The sequence below is a fragment of the Somniosus microcephalus genome, chromosome 8, assembly GCF_052327205.1.
Source record: "Somniosus microcephalus isolate GS21.2 chromosome 8, FLI_Smic_1.0, whole genome shotgun sequence".
NCBI classification, from domain to species: Eukaryota; Metazoa; Chordata; class Chondrichthyes; order Squaliformes; family Somniosidae; genus Somniosus; species Somniosus microcephalus.
This window is the reverse complement of record NC_140994.1, coordinates 70,773,080-70,796,603: the sequence shown is the minus strand read 5'-3', so window position 1 is coordinate 70,796,603 and position 23,524 is coordinate 70,773,080.

Genomic DNA, 23,524 nt, shown 5'->3' with positions numbered 1-23,524 from the left:
CGGCTTCTCATTGATGTGCTGGAATTGCTTATTCTCAACATCTCTTCGTACATTTGGTCTGAGCAAATCCAGACGAGATTTCAACCTTCGGTTAAAGAACATCATGGCCGGGGTCTGGTTGGTGACTGCATGCGTCGCATTTCTGTAGGCTAACAGGAAATTGTCCACCTTATGCTGCAGTGGAATGTCGTCATCGCACATGGCCCTTACTGCTTTCTTAAAGGTTTGTACGAACCTCTCAGCCAATCCATTTGTGGCTGGATGATACGGGGCGGATGTGTAATGCCTTACCCCATTCCTTTTCATGAATCTTCGAAACTCTTCGGACACAAACTGTGGTCCGTTATCAGAGCAAATCTGCTCTGGCAAGCCGTTCCTGGCAAATATGGTCCGTAGGACTGCAATAGTTTTCTCCGTGGTGGTGGACGACATTTTGATCACCTCAGGCCATTTCGAGTGCGCATCCACGGCTATTAGAAACATTGGCCTAGAAATTGGGTATAGCCCCGCTTGAGGCGTTAGAACTGGCAATGCGCTAAGTTTATAGCCAGACGAGAGCTATCTGCGCCTGGGGCGATATTGGGTGGCATCGCCCCCAAAGGGGATTCAGGCACTAAATCAGCCGTTGCTCTTAAGGCGCAAAAGGTCAAGCGCTACCCAATTTCGACGCGGACGGGCGCAGCGCAGGTGAACTCAATTACGGCAAAGCACGAGACCTGCAGACGCCGGCCGGCTCTTAAAGGGGTGGGTCAGTCAGACTTAGCTTCAACACCCAATGCCCTGTAGGCCTCAGATTCGGCGCTCGCCCTTGTCTGGCGGTACAAAGTTCATCATTATGGAGAAGGTTAGGCAGAGAGCAGAGCGCTTCAGCACTGAGGCTCTGGACCAATTGGTAGCTGCAGTTGAACACCATCGACAGGTGCTGTACCCGGATAATGGCAAGAGGCCAAATCAGAAGGCTTACCGACGATCTTGGAGGGAGGTTGCTGTGAGGGTCAACTCCAGCAGCATGGCGACCAGGACCCCTGTTCAGTGCAGGAAGAAATTCAACGACCTCACACGGATCGTTAGGGTGAGTGATGGTTTACCAAACTTGTGCTTCCCTCCATCTGCAGCTGACTTCGGGCACCCTGCTGCAATGATGCGCCACTGGCCATCTGTCAGTATGCACCCATGGCCCTTTCTGGGCATACACATGGACAGATGTCTCAAGGCCTCATGTAAGGGCTCTTGCACAATGGGGGGCATGCGAGGATGTCTCAAGGCCTCATGTAACAGAACCTCCCCTTCTTTCCCCTGCAGTCGAAGATGGCGCAGATTAGAAAAGAACAGCGTCAAACCGGTGGCGGACCTGCACAAGTGGTCACTCTCACGGATCTGGAGGAGAGAGTGCACCAGATACTTGGAGGACGTCTGTCTGGTCCAGTGACCACTGCATCTGCCGACCCCATTACCGACAGCGAGGGTAAGACTCTCACCTTTTCCACCTGTTGCCTTCCACTTGGTCCCCCCGCCAGCATGCATCCTCAGTGTGCAGCCATGTCAGAGCCATGCCGCAATCTGGCATGCCTTTCAGCAAACCTGTCCTTTTGCTAAAGCCACTCTTCCACCTCCCACTTTCAGATGAAGCAGCACCAACTCGGGCTCAACGCGCTGAAGCTGCCAGTGCCAGTGCCACCGGAGGCGAGGACCAGGAGGAATCCGGACCAGCCGTTGCAGAATCCGGGGAGTTGAGACATCTGCAGACTGGGGATAGTAGTCCCCTGGAGGGGAGGGGGGGTGGCTCTGAGGATGAACCAGTTGCCGGACCAAGCGGCATGGAGCAACGCAGGGGGGATAGGCAAGTTCGGCCACCGTCTCCCTGCAGGGCAAGGCAGGTCGTCATGACTGCTGCACAGAGTGCAGATGAGGTCCGGCGCCTGGCAGAGATGAGCAAACAGGCCCGGGTCAGACACACGGAGCTGATGGCTGCAGTGGAGAAGATGCCTGAGTCAATAGATTCATTGGCTAGGAGTATGTTGGACTTCGGGGCAACAATGGAGAGGACTCTGCAGGGCTTTGGCGCAACAATGGAGATGTCTCTCCAGGTGTTCGGGGAAACAATGGACAGGGCTTCGGGGCCACAATGGACAGGACTATCCAGGGCTTCGGCCCAACAATGGAGAGGACTATCCACGGCTTTGAGTCGGCAATGGAAAGGACTGTTCAGGGCTTTGGACAATCCCTGGAAAGGTCTCTGCAGGGCTTGTCCGAGGCAGTGGAGCGGTCGGCTCCTGCCTTGTCCAAAGCCATAGGAAGAACTGTCCAGGCCTTCTCCGAAGCACTGGCACCTGGCACACAGGTCCTCACTGTTGCCACGCATTTACTTGCTGGGCTCCTCCACAGCCAGATTGACGCAACGCGATGTCTCACTGCAGCCACCCTCTCTGCATCAGATAGGATCACCCCGGGCCCTTCCACTCCCGTACAAGGCCAGGAATCCGTGGAGCCTGCGATTGTGGCGGATGAGCCGAGCCGCTCCCCTCAGATAGCCAGTGTGTCGTCCGACCATGGTGCAGGTGTCCTCTCTCGGCAGGAGACCATTGCACATGCCAGAGCTGGGACGCCTGCATTGCAGCTGCCACCATCTGCAGGCCACACTGCTCCCAGCCATGCTCAAAGCAAGCATCCCGCGTCCGCACCCTCCAAGCCCAGAGGTCGGCCAGGCCGTGCCTCAGGGGCTTCTGCGCTTCCAGACAGTCGGCAAGCGTCCCCCAGCCTCGAGGCCGCCACTGGGGTGCAATTACGTAGGAGCAGCAGGGCGGGAAGGGGCCGGGCGCGAACGAGAAGTCGTTCTCCCTCAAGGGGCCAGTTGTAGAGGGAGGTGCTGAGACGTTTGTTTGTCCAAATTCACGGACACCCTCACCTGCTGTTATAGGTGCAGATTTTTGTTGAGTTTTGCTGCTTTGCCGAACAGGTCACTTTTATTTTGGCAGTGATGGTTTCTGCTCACTTTACGTTGTTTAGCTGTAATGAAAGACTTTTGTGTCAATAAACAGAAGTTTAAATGTTGCTTGGTGCATGTGACTACTTTCAGTGATGCTGGCATGCAGAGGCCCTCAAACATCCAAAGTGCCCATGAGGTAAGACTCTCATCATTCTGCCACAGGGGTGTCGAGACGAGTCCAGAGGAGCCTCTGACGAATGGACCTTCCACTTTCAGCAGCCCTTCCATCTTCCTCCTCCTCCTCCTCCTCTGCGTGCTCTTCCTCCTCCTCCTCCTCCTCCTCATACTCCTCCTCCTCCGCCTGCTTGTGCAGGGTCCGAGGGAAGGTAATGAATGGACGCGTTCGCCTATAAAGGGCATCTGTCACTTGCCGGATGCAACAGCGGACTGCAGCTTGAGCGACAGTCGCATTGTCCCCAATGGCTGACTGAAAGGAGCCGTTGGCATAAAAATGGAGGTCTTCAGTCAGTGTAGCCATCACGGACAGAGAGGTTCGGCAGCGTTCACGCGGCTGCAGATCCTGACCAAGCAGGTGGCACAGATCAGTAACAATGTCCCTCCAGATTCGGAGCCTTCGCAAACACTGCTCCTCCGACATGTCAAGGCTTGTCACCTGCTGCCTAAAGACCCTCGCAGCCTCCTGTCGGATTGGCCGACCTCCATTGCCCCTCCTTCTGGACAATCCCGGCCCTCTCTCCCGCTGTCTCTCTGCCCCTTCACAGTGTTGGGCGATGAGGCCGTCGCCCTCCAAACAAGCTCCCATTCGGATGCCAGTTGGTCAAAAGGCTTTTAGGTGTAGTGCTGCAAGTGCTTCGGACAGGGTTGAAGTTCCCAAGTACTGTAAAGCTCAAATCCCAGAACTCTGCTCCACATTAGCTCGCCAACTCTCTCCAGCAGCGATCGCAATGAGCAGGCCAAGTGGCAGAAGATTCTGCACTAGAGCTGTCCCCTTTAAATAGCGCCGCCCTACTCCGAGAAGGGCCTGTTAGCCCTCCTTCGAACTGTCACTAATAGCGCTGGGCGCTAAGGCTCCGGGCGCCACCCAATATGCGCTCAGGCGCTCCTAAAAGGCATTGCACACTGAAATGACGTCATGAGCCGTTTGCGCTCGCGTGCGCGCGCAAACACTTAGCGCAGGCGCTAAATGTATAGTCAATTTCTGAGTCGGCGCTATCCTCATAGCGCTCGCCCCAACATAGGGCTTCGCCCCAATTCTAGGTCTCTTTAGGCACTCAGCGCCGGCGCTACCAACCCAATTTCTAGCCCATTGAGTCCATGAATGGACCAGCAAAATCAATATGCACCCGTTGCCATGGAGATGAGGGCCACTCCCATGGGTGTAGAGGGGCATGTGGTGGTGCATTTTGGACCTTCTGGCATCCTGAGCAGCTCTTTGTCAGGTCCTCGATTTGCTGATCGATCCCCGGCCACCACACATAAGCCCTAGCAAGGCTTTTCATTTTTACCCCTCCCAGATGGCCTTCGTGAAGCTCATTGAGCACTCTCTCCCTTAACTTGGGTGGAATTACCACTCGGGATCCACACATCAAGGTCCCCTGGCATACTGACAGCTGTTCTCTTCTGGATGAGAATGCTGGCAACAGTGAGTCGCCATGTGTTGGCCATCCCTTCACCGTCAAGTCATATACCCGAGACAGTGTCGGGTCATTTCAGGTCTCCTCTATATCAGCGTTAGTTACTGGCAAGCGTTCAATCATAGTCGAATGAAATATTTCGACAGGGTCCACTGCTGGTGCTTCCTCCGCAGTAGGCAGTGGCAGACGTGATAGCCCATCAGCGTTTCCATGCTGTTTCGTGCCCTTATACTCGATTTCATATTGGTTCGCCCCTAGAAAAAGCGACCATCTTTGTAGCCGTTGCGCAGTCATCACCGGCACGCCCTTCTTTGGATTAAAGATGGAGACAAGTGGTTGGTGGTCCGTCAGCAAGGTGAACTTCTGCCCGTGCAGATAGTGGTTGAACTTTTTCACTCCCCACACTAGGCTGAGGGCCTCCCTGTCAATCTGGGCGTAGTTACGCTCGGCTGAGGTTAGTGACCGAGACGCAAAGGCTACTGGTCTCTCCGAGCCGTCCGGGAACTTGTGCGACAGCACCGCTCCAATGCCATAGGGTGATGCATCACACACCAACCGAATTGGTAGTGCTGGGTTGAAATGAGCCAACACCTCTTTTGATGTGATCAATTCTTTGCACTTCTGGAAAGCTCGTTTACATGTGTGATTCCACTTCCATGGTACCCCCGTTTGCAGTAGGGTGTTCAGTGGGTATAGTACTGTAGACAAATTCGGCAAGAACTTATGGTAGTAGTTCATCAGCCTGAGGAACGACCTCAGTTGTGACACATTTTCCGGTGCTGGAGCCTTGACTACTGCCTCAATCTTTTCAGGGGACTTATGTAACCCCTCTTCATCAATAACGTGGCCACAATACGAGATCTGCTTCTGGAAAAACTCGCATTTGTGGCGATTTGCTCGGAGACCATATTCCTTCAATCTAGTGAGCACCTGCTCCAGGTTGGCAAGGTGAGCACTGTCATTTTTGCCCGTGACCAGGATGTCGTCCAAATAACACTGGGTCCCTGGAATCCCTTGCAGGACTTGATCCATTGCCCTTTGCCAAATAGCCGGAGCTGATGCTACCCCGAACACCAGCCGGTTGTATTGGTAGAGACCTTTACGAGTGTTGATCGTGAGTTACTGTTTCGAGGCTTCTTCTACCTCCATTTGCAGGTACGCCTGGGCCAGATCAATCTTAGTGAAGTGTTTCCCTCCAGATAGCGAGGCGAAAACATCTTCAATCCGCGGAAGCGGATATTGTACCGTGTGAAGGACTGGGTTCACTGTCACCTTAAAGTCCCCACAGATGCGAACTTCCTTTGGTTCCCCAGGCATATTACTCAATGACCTCTTCATTACAGGAATGATGGGTGTGGCCCACTCGCTCCAGTCCACTTTGGACAGTACTTCTGAACGTTCCAAACCTTCCAGCTCTGCTTCGATGGCTGGGCGGATCGCATAAGGCACCTGTCTGGCCTTAAAAAACATTGGGCTTGCATTTTCCTCTATTTTGATCATCGCTGTTATGCCTTTTAGTGTTCCAAGTCCCTCCTGGAACACTTCTTGTGCGTCAGTTAGCATTTTTGACAGTCGTCCAGGTGTGGCGTCATCATCCTTTTTGGCATCTACAGTCAGTGCTTGTATGGAATGCCAATCTAGCTGTATCTTCCGGATCCATTCACGTCCTAGTAGTGGTGGTCCTCCATCTGGCAATACATATAGGTCCATTTTTGATGTTTCCTTACCGTTATATACAACGTTCACCCTTATTTTTCCTTTGGGGTAGACTTTTTGCCCCGTGTACGTCTTCAAGACAATCTCTGTATCTCTCAAGGGTATATGTGAGAATAGCCGCTTGTCGTCCCTTCGGTTTATGACTGTTAGGGCTGATCCTGTGTCCAATTCCATTTTCACTTGGACTCCAGCTATCTTGAGCGTGACCCAGATAGTTTGATGATCCTCCATTTGGATCACCTTATGTAGTTTCAGACAACCCAGCTCCTTGCTTCCGGAGTCTGTATCACTTTTCTGTTCGTCTGAACTACTCTCCGTCACCTTATGTACCTTCTTGTACTTCTCCTGTGGAGATTTCTTGCTGCTGGTTTTCTTTCCCGACCTGCAGACTCTTGCTATGTGTCCTAGGCCTAGAAATTCACTAGCCTTAGCGCCGCTTTTGAGGCGCTAGAGGGACTAGCGCCAGAGTTATGGCCAGTTTAAAAATTCCCTGGGGCCCTAAATCGGCGTTGCACCGGTAGCGCTGCGCCGGCACCGATGACGTCATCGGTGTGCGCAGCGTCCCGGTTGCCGTGGTAACCCGCCCGAACTCCGAAATTGAGTTGCGGCCGCCTCGCCCGTGGCAGCCGCAAGCAACGTTCTGGCAGAGGTGCCTTACTCCAGTTTGCGCCGGCGCATTAAAGGCCCCGCGGCGGCCGGCCACTTTCCCGCCGGCCGCCTGCCCGCAGCTCCCTCCTCGAACTTCTCCCCCCCCCCCCGGAACAGATGCAAGCCCGGCACTTGTCCGAGGTGCCGGGCTCATTTTTAAGCTGATTTGCGCGGGCCGCGGCCGGGTGCAGGCAGCTCCTCCTTAACGGGAGGAGGAGGCCTGCACGTCCCCAGCCTGCCGCACCGCATCGGGTGCCGCAGCGCCGGAATTGCGGCGCGAAACGGCAGTTAGCGCCGATGTACCGCCGCAAAGACCCTTCAGTAGCGCCGGCAGCCGTTTGGGCGCGGCGCCACTGAATTTTTGGCGCGCGCAGGGGACTTAGCGCCGGCACTAACTTCCGGCGCTAAAGCCCTGGCTAAGCCAAAACCCAATTTCTAGGCCCTACTTTTCCACACTGTCTGCACACTTTGTCCTTAAGCCAGCAATCATTATGGTCGTGTGTTGTTCTGCCGCAGCGATAACACTTCACTGTTCCGTATGACATTTCATTTGTGCCATATTCTTGCGGTCTCCGTTGTATCCCTGCAGCGCCCTGTGCGGCTGCTTCGTGTGATACTGCCATGCTGAAAGCCTTTTCCAGCGTAAGGTCCTTTTCAGATAAAAGCCGTTTCTGGGGTCCTTCACTTTGAAGCCCACACACAAACCTGTCCCTTAAGGTATCTGCCAGTCCCGCTCCAAACTGGCAGTGTTTCGATAGCTTACGCAGTTCCGTTAAATACTCAGCATTACTTTCATCTTTATGCTGGTTCCTTTTGTGAAACATAAATCTTTCTGCTATCAGCAGCGGTGTGGGGTTTAAGTGGTTCTGTAGGGTTGACACTATGTTTCCAAAATCCTTGTCCACTGGCTTCTCTGAGGTTACTAGGTTTCGCAGTAAGCCATACGTTTTTGCACCCATGGAATTCAACAATACCAGCACTTTCCTCTCATCTGGCACTTCATTCGCCTTGCAGTACACTTCTATGCGTTCGACATATGTCGTCCAATCTTCGACTTCATTGTCGAACGCTGTGATACTGCCACTCTTCGGCATCCCTGGGTGTGGCTAGACTGGCTCAAAATGGCGTTTTCCCGCACTCTCCCTTCTCCGCTGCGGCTCAAAATGGCGTTTTCCCGTGCTCTCCCTTCTCCGCTGCGGCTCAAAATGGCGTTTCCTACGCTCTCCCTTCTCCGCTGCAGCTGCTCGGCCCTTGAACACCGGCTGCGCTCTGCACGTTTCCCTTTCTTCCCCGCTGACGCTGCTCGTCCCTTGAACACCGGCTGCGCTCTGCGCATTTTCTTTCGCGCCTCTCTCTCTTCTCCCGTCGACGCCGTTCGGTCCTGAACACTGGCTGCGCCCTGTGCGCTCTACCCTCTCTCTTCTCCCATCGACGCTGCTCGGCCTTTTCTGTGCCGTCGGTCGGCTCTAGCCGCCGCTGTCCGGGAAGGGTCTGCACTGTACCTGTTGCCAGCCCGTTTCGCTGGACCACCGTGACTGGAGAACCAAGCCCAGCTCTCAACAGCCTCTCCTGCGATGCTCAATCTCTGTTGGATGACTGGGCGGTTGCTCGTGGTCGACGCCCGTGCTTCTGGTCTCAACTTTCTTCCACTGTTCTCCAGGAGCGAATCCCTGGGAAGTAATGCAGAGTTGCAGGTAGGTTCGAATCTGCCTCGTCGCCACTGTTAGATCCGTGTATTTTTGATGTAGTGTGTCCTTCAATAACTAGACACGAGACTGCAGGAACAATCAACAGGTATTTACTGGATGAGGGTTACTCTAAAACTAAATGTACAGATCCCTACTCAGGGTTTATATACAGGTGTGGTCACTGCCGGTACTACAGTATACAGGAGCTGTAAAAAGTAGTTCTCCCCTTAAAGGTACATACACTACAACACCCAGCCCAGGAACTACTGATAGATCACACCCAGCACCCAGGAACTACTGACAGATCACACCCAGCACCCAGGAACTACTGATAGATCGCACCCAGCACCCAGGAACTACTGATAGATCACACCCAGCACCCAGAAACTACTGATAGATCACACCCAGGAAATACTGATAGATCACACCCAGGAACTACTGATAGATCACACCCAGCACCCAGAAACTACTGATAGATCACACCCAGCACCCAGGATCTACTGAGAGATAACACCCAGTACCCAAGAACTACTGATAGATCACACCCAGCACCCAGGAACTACTGATAGATCACACCAAGCACCCAGGAACTACTGAGAGATCACACCCAGCACCCAAGAACTACTGATAGATCACACCCAGCACCCAGGAACTACTGATAGATCACACCAAGCACCCAGGAACTACTGAGAGATCACACCCAGCACCCAGGATCTACTGATAGATCACACCCAGCACCCAGGAACTACTGATAGATCACACCCAGCACCCAGGAACTACTGAGAGATCACACCCAGCACCCAGGAACTACTGAGAGATCACACCCAGCACCCAGGATCTACTGATAGATCACACCCAGCACCCAGGATCTACTGATAGATCACACCAAGCACCCAGGATCTACTGAGAGATCACATCCAGTGTCATGAATCTCATCATTCATGACGAAATAACTCATGAAGTAACACTGGGCGGCCAGCTGGTGGAGCCGTCCAAGGAGTATAAATGCTCGGGCTTGGGCCCAGCTTGCTCAGGATGTTTCTGTAACCAGGAGCTAGTGATGTAACTAGAAATCTCATGGTTTTGAAACAGTTGATTAAAGCCTTGTTTTATACTCAAACCAAGCGCTCAGTAGACTTTTTACATCCATTTAATCAATTGCACCTGCTCCACGCTCTGAGTGGTCTTGGGAACAGACGGCTACGACTCAAACTGTAGAAGGGAACTCGGATGAAGTAATCAATCCATCATGGAGAAACTACTCAGACCCGCCTGTCTCGACCTGGACCCGAATTCACTTACAGCTGCTAAGGTATGGAAACACTGGTATCGTACCTTTAGCAACTTCCTTGAGGAGTATGGTGAGAATGCTCCTAAGTTACGAATGCTTGCCAATTATGTATCCCCTCATGTGTTTGACTACATCAAAGACTGTGTAGACTATGACGCCGCTATCCAAATACTACAGCAACTATATGTTAAGTCCCCAAACAAAATTTTTGCTCAGCATCTACTGGCCACAACCCGACAACAACCCGGGGAATCACCTGACAAATTCCTTCAAAAGCTTCGCAGGCTCAGCAAGGATAGTAATCTTAAAGCTGTCACAGCTGAGCAGTACCTGGAGGAGTTAATTCGTGATTCCTTTATTAATGGGATTGCATCTCCCTTCATACATCAGCATCTGTTGGAGGATAAAACCCTCAAGTTACAGGCTGCCTATGACCAGATATGCTCTCTGGACTTAGCAAAGAAGAATGCAGATACCTATCTTTCACCACGTGCATGGGCTGCTGCTATCACTTTTAGTGACTCCTTCAACAAGCCTCGGGCGGAAGCCCTCACTGATGATGGCTCCAACCTGGCTGATGACAACCCTACCCTAGAAGCCTTCACTGATGCCAACCCTGCCCTAGCGGCATCTTGGCAATCTGGAAGGAAGTGTTTCTTCTGTGGAGGTGCATTCCACTATAGGACATTTTGCCCTGCTTGTAACGCAGCCTGCAATCATTGTAGTAAGAAAGGCCACTTTTCTAAGGTATACCGGTTGAGAGCCCCTGTTAGTTTTGCAGCTACTAGCTATAAAACTGCTCCTCCCCCAAGAGCCACTCCTAAGGTTACAGCTGCAATCTATAAAACTGCTCCGCCCCCAAGAGCCACTACTAAGGTTATAGCTGTCAAGGGTAAAACTGCTCCTCCTCCCATCACAGCTGTTTTTCCCCAATGTCTGTCCCATGCAGCCACGAAGTTTTCGGTAAATGGACACATTTTGAGTGCACTAATCGACTCATGCAGCTCTGACAGCTTCATTAGTGAGCGGGCTGTCAGTAAGTTCAAACTGCATATTTACCCCTCGGACAGGGAAATTGTAATGGCTCTGACGACACTGACCACCAACTCTTCCGGCTTTTGTCTTGTTGACCTTATTCTCAATGGCCGCACTTATTTCTCCACCCGGCTCGGGGTGCTCAAAACCCTATGCAGTGATGTGCTCCTGGGACAGGATTTCCAGAAACAACAGAAAAGACTCACTTTCGAGTTTGGAGGGTCAAAGCCGGAGCTTACTATTTCCAAAGTACCGTTTTGTGCGCTTTCGGCGGCTTCGCTCGACGAGCCCTCCTTGTTTGCCAATCTTTCCCCCCGATGTAAGCCCATAGTCACTAAATCACGACGTTTCAGCCAAGATGATCGCTCCTTTATCGAGGCAGAAATCTCTTGCATTCTAGCTGATGGTATCATTAAGCCATGTTCATCTTCCTGGCGGGCTCAAGTCGTCATTCTTAAAAATCCTCTGAAACAACACAAGAAACGTCTTTGCATCGAATACTCGCAAACTATTAACCAGTATACCGACCTGGATGCCTACCCACTACCACGCATCGATGACATAGTCAATAACCTTGCCAACTACAAGGTATTTTCAACCTTTGATTTAAAGAGCGCATACCATCAAGTACCTTTAAAGGACTCTGACAAAAAGTATACGGCCTTTGAGGCCAATGGTCGGCTTTATCAGTTTTGTCGTCTTCCATTTGGGGTCACCAATGGGGTGGCCATCTTCCGACGGGCAATGGATAGCCTAGTCAAACAGGAGAACTTAACGGACACTTTTCCATATCTGGATAATATCACCATTGCTGGTCATGACCAGAAGGAGCATGATGCCAACCTCCAGAAATTTTTTGACGTTCTCCGTCATCGCAACTTAACCTTAAATGAGTCCAAATCTGTGAAATCAGTACCATCAGTCAACATCCTTGGCTACTAGGTGGGCAACGGTGTAATCAAACCGGATCTGGAGTGACTTTGTCTGCTTCAGAAGCTCCCTCCCCCTACAAATCTCGGCTCTCTTCATCGGGCACTCGGCATGTTCGCCTATTATGCGAAGTGGATACCCCACTTCTCCGACAAGATCCAGCCCCTGCTTCACGCGAAGTCATTTCCGTTGGAGGCAACAGCTATTTCAGCTTTCAACCTCCTCAAACGACAACTGGAAAAAGCCACGCTTCGTTCCATCAATTAAAATCTTCCTTTCGTGGTCGAGTGCAATGCATCGGAGGTGGCGATCTCGGCTACCTTGAATCAAGGTGGTCGACCCATTGCATTTCTGTCCAGAACTTTGCAGGGTAGCGAGCTCCATTATCCTCCTGTCGAGAAGGAGGCTACGGCTATCATCGAAGCAGTACGTAAATGGAGTCATTTTCTCGCTCGTCGCCATTTCACGCTTATAACCGATCAGCGCTCCATGGCCTTTATGCTGGATAACCGGAAACGCACTAAGATCAAGAATAACAAAATACAACTTTGGAGGATGGAATTGGCCGCCTTTGGCTACACCATACATTATCGACCCGGCAAAGAGAATGTGGCCCCAGATACCCTCACGCGGGCATTCTGCTCTTCCATGTCAACTTCGACTCTTGCGGATCTTCATACTGACTTATGCCATCCTGGCGTTACCCGTATGTTGCACTTTGTGCGATCTAAAAATCTCCCATTTTCTACGGAAGATGTGAAAAGAACATGCTCCACCTGTAGAATTTGTGCGGAATTAAAACCGCAATTCTTCCGTCCGTCGGATGGTTCGCTCATACACGCTATGCAGTCTATGCTGCGACTCAGCATTGACTTTAAAGGGCCGTTGCCTTCCACAACGCGAAACACCTACTTGCTTACTATGGTGGACGAATATTCACGCTTTCCCTTTGCTTTCCCCTGTCCCAATATGCTTACTTCCACAGTGATCAAATGCCTCGATCAAGTCTTTTCCCTTTGCGGTACGGCCACTTTCATCCACTCTGATCGGGGTCCCTCCTTCATGTCAAGCGAACTCAAAAGTTATCTTTCCCAACGGGGGATTGCCACAAATAAAATGACACCGTATCATCCCATATGTAACGGACAGGTTGAGAGATACAACGCTATCATTTGGAACGCTGTTCGTCTTGCACTGAGGTCACGCAACCTACCAGACCAGCAGTGGGAAACTATGCTCCCTGACGCGTTGCATTCCATCAACTCTTCTTTCTACGTCCACCAATGTCACTCCTCACGAGCAATTCTTCAGGTTCCAGCGTCGCTCCACTCATGGGACGTCTCTACTGTCATGGTTGGCAGCTCCCAGCCCTATGCTGCTCTGAAGATTTGTTCAATCTTCCAAAAACGATCCCCACGTCGACAAGGTGGAACTAACAGACGTAAATCCCACGTACGCACATGTGCGATACCCTGATGGCCGGGAGTCCACCGTTTCACTCCGAGCTCTGTCTCCCTGTCCAACCGGTCCCACGGACCCAACAGGTAGAGGAACCCATGGTAATGATGCCGACGCTCTGCGCTCCTTTGAGGATGACACCCTACCTGGGACATCAAGGGATCTGCCGGCTACTCCATCGGATCAACTCGGGGAGCTGAGCGCTTCCCATGGGATGGCCACCTGAAGCCAGGACGCCGGTCAATCCCCGCCTACCAAACAAGATGATGCCAGCTCTGCGCCTGTGGGGACCCACACCCGGAGTCCCGATCTCCCCAGTCTTCCGCAGGTCGATCAAGGCGACATGGGTCCCGTCGATCTACCAGTATGAACCAAGCAACCCAGGGACCAAGACACGGTCCGAGGAGACGTGCCTTCCAGCCACAAGCGAAGATCTAAAAGACTGCGGCTATTCGTGGTCCGCCTAATCCACTAGAAGGAAGTCGTCGGACTTCCCAAATCTTTCAGGCGGGAAGAATGTCATGCATCTCATCATTCATGAAGAAATAACTCATGAAGTAACACTGGGCAGCCAGCTGGTGGCGCTGTCCAAGGAGTATAAAGCGTGGGCCCAGCTTGCCCAGGATATTTCTGTAACCAGGAACTAGTGATGTAACTAGAAATCTCATGGTTTTGAAACAGTCGATTAAAGCCTTGTTTTATACTCAAACCAAGCGCTCAGTAGACTTCTTACATAACCCAGCACCCAGGGTCTACTGATAGATCACACCCAGCACCCAGGGTCTACTGATAGATCACACCCAGCACCCAGGGTCTACTGATAGATCACACCCAGGAACCACTGAGAGATCACACCCAGCACCCAGGAACCACTCAGAGATCACACCCAGCACCCAGGAACCACTGAGAGATCACACCCAGCACCCAGGAACTACTGATAGATCACACCCAGCACCCAGGAACTACTGATAGATCACACCCAGCACCCAGGAACCACTGATAGATCACACCCAGCACCCAGGAACCACTGAGAGATCACACCCAGCACCCAGGAACTACTGATAGATCACACCCAGCACCCAGGAACTACTGATAGATCACACCCAGCACCCAGGAACTACTGAGAGATCACACCCAGCACCCAGGAACTACTGAGAGATCACACCCAGCACCCAGGAACACATAGATGAGAAATTTAAATTTGAGGCCGTGGGCTACCAGGAGCCAGTGTAGGTCAGCGAATACAGGGGTAGTAGGCAACTGGCATTGGTACGGATAGGATGCAGGTAGAAGAGTTTTGGATGAACTGAAGCTTATGGGGTTAGAGGATGGGTGGCCGGCCAGGAGAGCATTGGAACTGTCAAGTCTGCTGGTGACAAAGACATGGTTAAGGGTTTCAGCGGCAGATGGGCTGAGGTAGGGGTGATGTTATGGAGGTGGAATGTGACATAGAATGTTGGGAGAAAATCACCGTGCAGAATTTGAACTGCAACAGAAGCCTCGAGAACTTTAATGGTTTCAGGAGATATTGATCAAAAGGAGTACTACCTCTGACCAGTTAATCTAGAAGCAACATAACAGAATGTAACCAGTTGCAGGGTACATTCAAGCAAACAGGACAGGACAGACCACAGGGAACATAGAGGTTTTAAGGGGTATGGAGCAAAGGAAGGTATATGGAGTTTGGTCGCAGATCAGCCATGATCTCATTGAATGGCAGAACAGGCTCAAGCGGCTAACTGGCCTTCCCCTGTTCCTCTATTCCTAGGAGGAGTTCCCAGAAGTGTTAATGTGGCACAAAATGGAGTGTGAACTAGTAATATTAACCCCTCTGATTATGATGCGTTGTACAGTATGGGAAAGCATAACATTTTCAACTGGCCAAGGTCACACGATTGTTATCCCATTTTACCTGACAAGGTGGATTGAAAGTTATACTGTGCCTTACCAAATTCAAGTGACCCAAGTATTGGAGAGGGAACAGAAACTGTAGTATAGGTTACCCAATAAGTAAATGGCAACATGGCACATTTCATCTAAAAGACAGAGGGGTCTATGGTCCACCTGCGAGATACAATTGCAGTATTATCATTGAGTTGTACCCAGTGATTGCTGTAATTCTGAAAATATGATGCAATGTTAATTTGGATGAGGTAATGTGCTACTGTATTATTATATAATCAAGTTTATTGTTGTGCTTATGACCTATACTAAGTATTAGTTACTAAATTACTGTAATCACTGATTAACAGGCCTTATGGTGGCATTAACAGTAGTGCTGTATGTGTAGAAACATAGAAAGATAGAAAAATAGGAGCAGGAGTAGGCCATTCGGCCCTTCAAGCCTACTCTGCCATTCAATATGATCATGGCTGATCCTCTATCTCAATACTATATTCCCGCACTCTCCCCATACCCCTTGATGCCTTTTGTGTCTAGAAATCTATCTATCTCCTTCTTTACTATATTCAGTGACATGGCCTTCACAGCCTTCTGTGGTAGAGAATTCCACAGGTTCACCACCCTCTGAGTGAAGAAATTTCTCCTCATCTCAGTCCTAAATATCCTACCCCATATCCTGAGACTGTGACCCCTCGTTCTCGACCCCCCAGCCAGGGGAAACATCCTCCCTGCATCCAGTCTGTCTAGCCCTGTCAGAATTTTATACGTTTCAATGAGATCCCCTCTCATTCTTCTAAACTCTAGTGAATACAGGCCTAGTCGACCCAATCTCTCCTCATACGACAGTCCTGCCATCCCAGGAATCAGTCAAGTGAACCTTCGCTGCACTCCCTCTATGGCAAGTATATCCTTTCTTAGGTAAGGAGACCACAACTGCACACAGTACTCCAGGTGCGGTCTCACCAAAGCCCTGTATAACTACAGTAAGACATCCTTGCTCCTGTACTCAAATCCTCTTGTAATGAAGGCCTTTCTAACTGCTTGCTGCACCTGCATGTTTGCTTTCAGTGACTGGTGTACAAGGACACCCAGGTCCTTTTGTATATTAACATTTCCCAATCTATCACCATTTAAATAATACTCTGCCTTTCTGTTTTTCCTACCGAAGTGGATAACTTCACATTTATCCACATTACACTGCATCTGCCATGTATTTGCCCACTCACCCAACTTGTCTAAATCGCCTTGAAGCCTCTTTGCATCCTCCTCACGACTCACAATCTCACCTAGTTTTGTGTCACCAGCAAACTTGGAAATATTACATTTGGTTCCCTCATCCAAATCATTGATATATATTGTGAATATCTGGGGCCCAAACACTGATCCCCTGTGGTACCCCACTAGTCACCGTTTGCCACCCCGAAAAAGACCCATTTATTCCTACTCTCAGTTTCCTGTCTGTTAACCAATTTTCAATCCATGCCAGTATATTACTGTGGTAAACCACTTTTATCGTTCACTATCATTACACTATGGTTATCACTGTTATATCGTTACACTATGGTTATCACTGTTTACACTGTTGTATCACTACACGAGGTCGCCTCTTGTCACGCTGTTATACCTGGGCTGACCACTGCTGACTCCGCCCATGGCTCCACCTACTTGCCCAGGTATAAAGGTGGTCGACTGGCTGGTATTCCTCCTTGTTGGATCCGATCACCCACGAGGGTGGGCTCTGTTATTTAGCCAATAAAAACCTATAGTTACTGTCTTAACTCGTCGCTTTTCATTGGATGAATTGATAGGTATATCAATTACCTCCAATCCAAATGTAGTTACATGAAATCATTGCTATTAGTACATTGAATTGTGCCTTGTCCAACCTTTGAGGTGAGTTAAGAGTTAAATGGTATTCAACTGGTGTTGTACTTTGTTCATGCTAATCACTGAAGTATGACTGGATTTTTTTAATTGAGCCAATTTATGTTGGATGAGTCATGAGCCAAATTTAGCATTATTATACACACTTCTAGATGTGAATGATAATCCTGAACTAATTTCCCCTCCAGGTGGATGTGTGAGGTGGGCTCTCAGGTGGAAAAGTTAGTCTGGTGCCTAAACAGCTCTCTCTGTGTGGGTAGAATGGCCTTTTGGGAATGGGACATAAGGTTACTGGAATAAATATGAAACAAGATGGTCATCCTCTATGGAACTGAATTCTTTCTGCTATGCTAGGACAAGGGGAATAGCATGGGAGTGTCAGCCTTATCTCAGTTGTAGCACTCTCACCTCTGAGCCAGAAGGTTGTGGGTTCAAGTCCCACTCCAGAGACCTGAGCATAAAAATCTAGGCTGACGCTTCAGTGTAGCTGTCTTTCTGATGAGGCGGTATACCGAGGCCCCGCCTGCCTTCTCAGGTGGACGTAAAAGATCCCTTGGCACTATTTCGAAGAAGAGCAGGTGATTTCTCCCTGGTGTCCTGGCCAATGTTTATCCCTTAACCAACATCACTAAAACAGATTATCCAGTGATTATTTCAGTGCTGTTTGTGGGAGCTTGCTGTGCACAAACTGACAGCTCATTTCCTACATTACAGCAGTGCCAACACTCAAAAGTACTTCATTGGCTGTAAAACGCTTTGGAACATCCTGAGGTTGTGAGAGACGCTATATAAATGCAAGTTCTTTCTTCAGCAAGGGTTGAACAATGGCAGTGTAACAACTGGGTCTCTGTGCTCTGGTGTGAGTGCCCTGAGTTTCTTCCTGAGCTTTGATCTCTCCTGCTGTCTCTCTGTCCATCATTGTGAGAATTCTGCATCTCATCCAAGAACTGGTCTCGGTTTCTCTATCTACCCACCTCTCTCCAAAATAATATTCTTTTAGAAGTATCTTTTTAACAAAATCCTGCCCCTGCAATGGTGAACCTGTAAGATCGCAGCCAAATACCCTCTCTGCCATTAAAGGATTCTTTTTTTCTTAATTCTAAAAATGTATTTTTTAATGTAAACAAAATATTTTTGGGGAGAAACTGACATTTGAAAAAAATATATATTTTAAAAAATAATCACTCATATTTAAACTGTTAAAGCTGAGGTAAAACCTGAGCAATTCTCCAGCGAGTCATCACACAAGAGGCAGATTCCTAAGGGGAGTGGGCAATAAATTGAAACCAGCTCCTCTAATGTAGGAGTCTCGTGATTCTTTCTTAATCTTGGGATGATCACCTTATACTGAAAACACTATCCCATAATTCCTCTCTCCTTTAAGAAATTTGTTCCCAAAATATTATTATTCAGAAAATGCTCTTTTGCTTTTGTACATTTCAGTGCTTTCCATTTTTCAGGACCTGGTTTGACAGAGAGATGTGCATTTCAAAAGTTGAAAGGCCTTTCAGTAACAACAGAAAATGATACTCCTTCCCCACAAAGTGAGCCTGCATTACCGCCACAGGAATCTTTAAAGCCACATGGCTATTAATAAACTGACAAATCAGAGAAATCCTGTACAATGTACACTGTACTTTTAAATCACTCAATAACCCAGCATTCCTTTCAGTGAATAATATTGGAATTCAATCAAAAACTACACCTTGATATGGCCGAGGCCCATGCAATGGATACAGGAACTACAAAACCAGTGAACTGTGAACTTACGTAGGATATACAGCACAGAAACAGGCTATTTGGCCAACCAGTCCATGCCGCGTTTATGCTCTACTCGAGCCTCCACCCGTCTTTCCTCATCTAACTCTATCAACATAACCCTCTATTCCCTTCTCCCTTATATGCTTGTCCAGCCTTCCCTTAAATGCACCATAATTTTCACTTCAACCACTCCCTGTGGTAGCAAGTTCCACATTCTCACCACTCTCTGGGTAAAGAAGTTTCTTCTGAATTCCCTATTTGATTTCTTGGTGACTATCTTATATTGATGGTCTCTAGTTATGCTCTTCCCCACAAGTGGAAACATTCTCTCTGTATCCACTCTATCAAAACCTTTCATGATTTTAAAGACCTCTATGAGGTCACCCCTCAGCCTTCATCCTTTTCTGATAGGTATACCCTCGCATTTCTGGTATTATCCTTGTAAATCGTCTCTGTACCCTCTCCAGTGCCTCTATATCCTTTTCATAATATGGTGACCAGAATTGTACGCAGTACTCCAAGTGTGGTCTAACCAGGGTTCGATACAAGTTTAGCATAACTTCAGTACTTTTCAATTTTATCCCTCTAGAAATAAACCCTAGTGCTCGGTTTGCTTTTTTATGACCTTGTTAACCTGTGTCGATACTTTTAGTGATTTGTGTAGTTGTACTCTACCCCACGTAGATTCTTATTTTTCACTTGATTTGTGTTGTGTTTTCCAGGGGGAGTTTGAATGACAGCATTTTCCAACTGCATGTTTTTAAACACAAGACTGTTTTTCAAGATCAGTTGGTGTTGAGTCAAAGCCAGTGACACAAAGTTTATATTTCTGCACTTTCTGGATAATCTCGTGAGTGGGCATTTCATAAAAATCAATTTGTATGTGAAGATTGCACTTCTAAAACTGTTTGAAATTATTATAACAATGTGAACAAGCCTTGGTGACAGAAGACCTTTAAAGCCCTTCAAGTATTGCATGTCCTTTGCAACTTTCAAACTACATGAACATTGCAAAAGCTGTAACATATGCCACTGAATATATTTCTTCATTCACAGCATTATTGGCTTAAGCTAAAAGTGTCACTTTTAAATTACACAAAGAACTCTCTCTTGGTGATCTGCAAAGAGTTACATCAGAGATGGCCTCTGACCCCCTTGTGAGGGCCTTTTTCTATAAATGTTACAAGTGTTGTCGAAGCAGTTACCCATGAACTGACTAAACACACCCATCAGTAAAATACAGGTAGACTATCCTTTATCCGAAAACCTCGGGACCAGCCGAGTTTCGGATAAAGGAGAATTTCGGATTTCGGAAGGTGGGTCGGCGGGGGTCCGCGGGGGGGTCGTGCGCACGACTTACGCTGACGCTCAGCGTAAGTCAGTCGGGGTCGGCGGGGTCCGCGGGGGTTCGGCGGTTGTCGGGGCTGGCGGGTGTCGGGGCCGGCGGGGTCCGCGGGGAGGTCGGCGGCTGGCGGGGTCGGCGGTTGTCGGGGCCGGCGGGGTCCGCGGGGGGGTCGGCGGTTGTCGGGGCTGGCGGGGTCCGCGGGGGGGGTCGGCGGTTGTCGCGGTTGTCGGGGCTGGCGGGGTCCGCGGGGGGGTCGGCGGTTGTCGGGGCTGGCGGGGTCCGCGGGGGGGGGGGGTCGGCGGTTGTCGGGGCTGGCGGGGGGGGTCGGCGGGTTCGGGGCCGGCGGGGTCCGCGGGGGGGTCGGCGGTTGTCGGGGCTGGCGGGGTCGGCGGTTGTCGGGGCTGGCGGGGGGGTCGTGCGCACGACCTACCCTTTATCCGAACTTCCGCAACCGGAACCCTCTAAAAACCGAAGGTTTTTTCGTTCAGCGTAAGTCGTACGCACGACTTACGCTGAACGAAAAAACCTTCGGTTTTTAGAGGGTTTCGGTTTTCGGAAGTCCGGATAAAGGGTAGTCTACCTGTACTGGTATTGTGCAACTGTGTTGCTTTGGATTATCTCTTAAGTACACTACTGAGCAAAGCGGTCTAAAGGAAATTTATAGTGCGGTCTTACATGGTTATTTCACTTATTGTTACCATTGATACTGTGAGTTTTTTTAAGTGTTTGTAGTTTCCTCCAAGGCAAGCTATAGTGGCACAACCCAGTTCATTTCCTGCTTTATTACCATTTTGTAATAAAGTGCTAGGTACAGTTGCATTGCAGAGAGAAGCAACTTATTGAAACACAAGAGATGTTTATAGACCAAATTGAATGCCATGCTACAGAGTGAGATGTATTGTGCTGCAATTTGTTGATTGAACACTAGAGGGCGGCCCTGATGGGTGCAAGCTCATCACAGCAGTCACACTGCAGGTTTTCCTCTTATATTGAATATTATTATGTCATTATTATATCCAGAGAGAGTGTTCCAGAGAGTCTTGAATAAAAGCAGCTCTTATATTACCACACCGACCTGAGTGTTGGTCGGACATAGCACAGAACATTCCATGTTCTTAAATAAAACTATGTAGAAATCTTTTCTTTCACAAGATCACAAGCTCTAGCCTGGATTTTCTGCTCCGGGCTGCCCATTGTAGCCACACCAGTCAGACAGTCATGGGCGGACGATAGGCAGGAGTTCCATTTCAGCCCACTTTAGCCCCTCCATTTCCTGACGTCATTGCAGTCCACGGGATGTGGAGGGGGAAACACCCGCTTATTTTTGGGAGAAGAGGAAGAGCAACAGAAGGATGCCAGGCTGCTCCTAGACTAAATCTCCTGTAGGAGCACGTCAACATCCAACTCCATATAGTGAGGGCTCCGTGCCCTGGAGCACATCGCTCCAACATTTGGATAATAACAAACGAGTTTCTTGCAGCCAAAACAAGGCAGATGATCCCTGGCCCTTTAAGCTGCTGCAGGCCTTTAAATGCTGTAGCCGTACATTATTTCCTGCCCTCTCCCTTCCTCCCTTCCCCCATGGGCAAACACCCAACTAGATGTGCTTCCAACAACTCACCTTAATTATAACGTTGAGCGGGCACCATTCCGACCCCCACACTTCTAGCCCGAATCCCATCCCATCAGAAAATCTACACCAGTCTTTATTTCAGCAACACATTATCTAATATGTTGATCACATGGCTCTCAACCACGATGTAACAAACTGAAATGGCATTTCCTATGTGCCTAGCTCCCTCTGCTGAACATATGTTATGTTAGCTATCTTCTTTGACGTAACATATCACAGAATTGCTATCAAATTCCTATCCAAACGTGTCACACACATTTAGGGATGTACATATCCATTTCCCGAGCCTAGGTCCCAGGATACAAGACCCAGGTTTCGTGCCTCTGGTAACTAGAGCAGCGAACTGCACTCAATCACAGGCTCATGTACAAGACGTCTAGATCACAGAAGGCTTTCCAATACACGACAACAGACTGAATTTTGATATTTAGATAAGAAGTTAGGAAGGTGAAGGGATCTATTTTACTCCATTACTGTTGTGGAGTACACCATAAGACAGGACTTATACCTTAAAGGCAAACCATAGATTAAGAGTTAAAAAAAATGTTTGCACAGATATTATAGTAATCAGGGATGTTATGATTAAGGTTATCCACCAGGTGGTGCTGTAGCCAATGCTGCTACTAAGGTCAGAGGTTTGCTTCCTGTGTAGGTCAGCACGAGGTGGAATGCCAGGATGCTGATGCAGGCTGTCTGTAAACGTGTTTCCCAGTTGTTAATAAAGTACTCGTGTTAATTCTACGATATCGCCTCTTTGAGTCCTTGTTCCACTTAATGGATTTATCACATTTGGCGACAAGGCAACTTAAGGACCCTGCATAAAGAAGAAAAGTCTGCTGGGACGTTTAAACAACAAAATCATGAGCTAAAGTTAGCTACAAGCTGGAAGACATTAGGTACAGCTAAGGTAACTGTGCAACACAGGGACACAGTGGAACAGCTACCTGTAGTTATAGTATCGGGTACCGGACCAAACCTGTTAGGTCGGGGCTGGATAAAAGAACTTAAATTAGACTGGGGAGCAGTACATCAAATAGATGCGGGCAAACAGTTGACTTTGCAAGAAGTGTTGAGTGAACATGAGAATGTGTTCAAGGAGGAACTTGGCACATTTAATGGCGCCCCAGCTAAGATTTATGTAGACAAGGAGGCACCGCCAAGGTTTTTTAAACAACGACCTGTGCCTTATGCCATGAAGCCAAAGGTAGAGGCTGAGCTTGACCGTCTATTGAGAGAGAACATACTGGAGCCGGTGAAATGTTCGGAATGGGCAGCTCCCATAGTACCTGTGTTAAAACCGGTACTATAAATTGACTGTCAATCGGGTGTCCAAACTAGAGTAGTATCCTATTCCCAAAACAGAGGATCTCTTTGCAAACCTGGCTGGAGGAAAGAAATTCACAAAGTTGGATATGAGTCATGCATACTTGCAGATTACACTGGATGACAAATCAAAGAAGTATGTCACCATAAATACACACAAGGGCTTGTTTACATATAACCGCTTACCATTTGGTGTCTCATCTAGTCCAGCTATCTTCCAGAGGACAATCGAAGGTGTACTGCAAGGGATTCCACATGTTTCCATCTATCTGGATGACATTCTGGTGACGGGAAGAACCGACCAGGAGCATCTGAGCACTCTGAGAGAG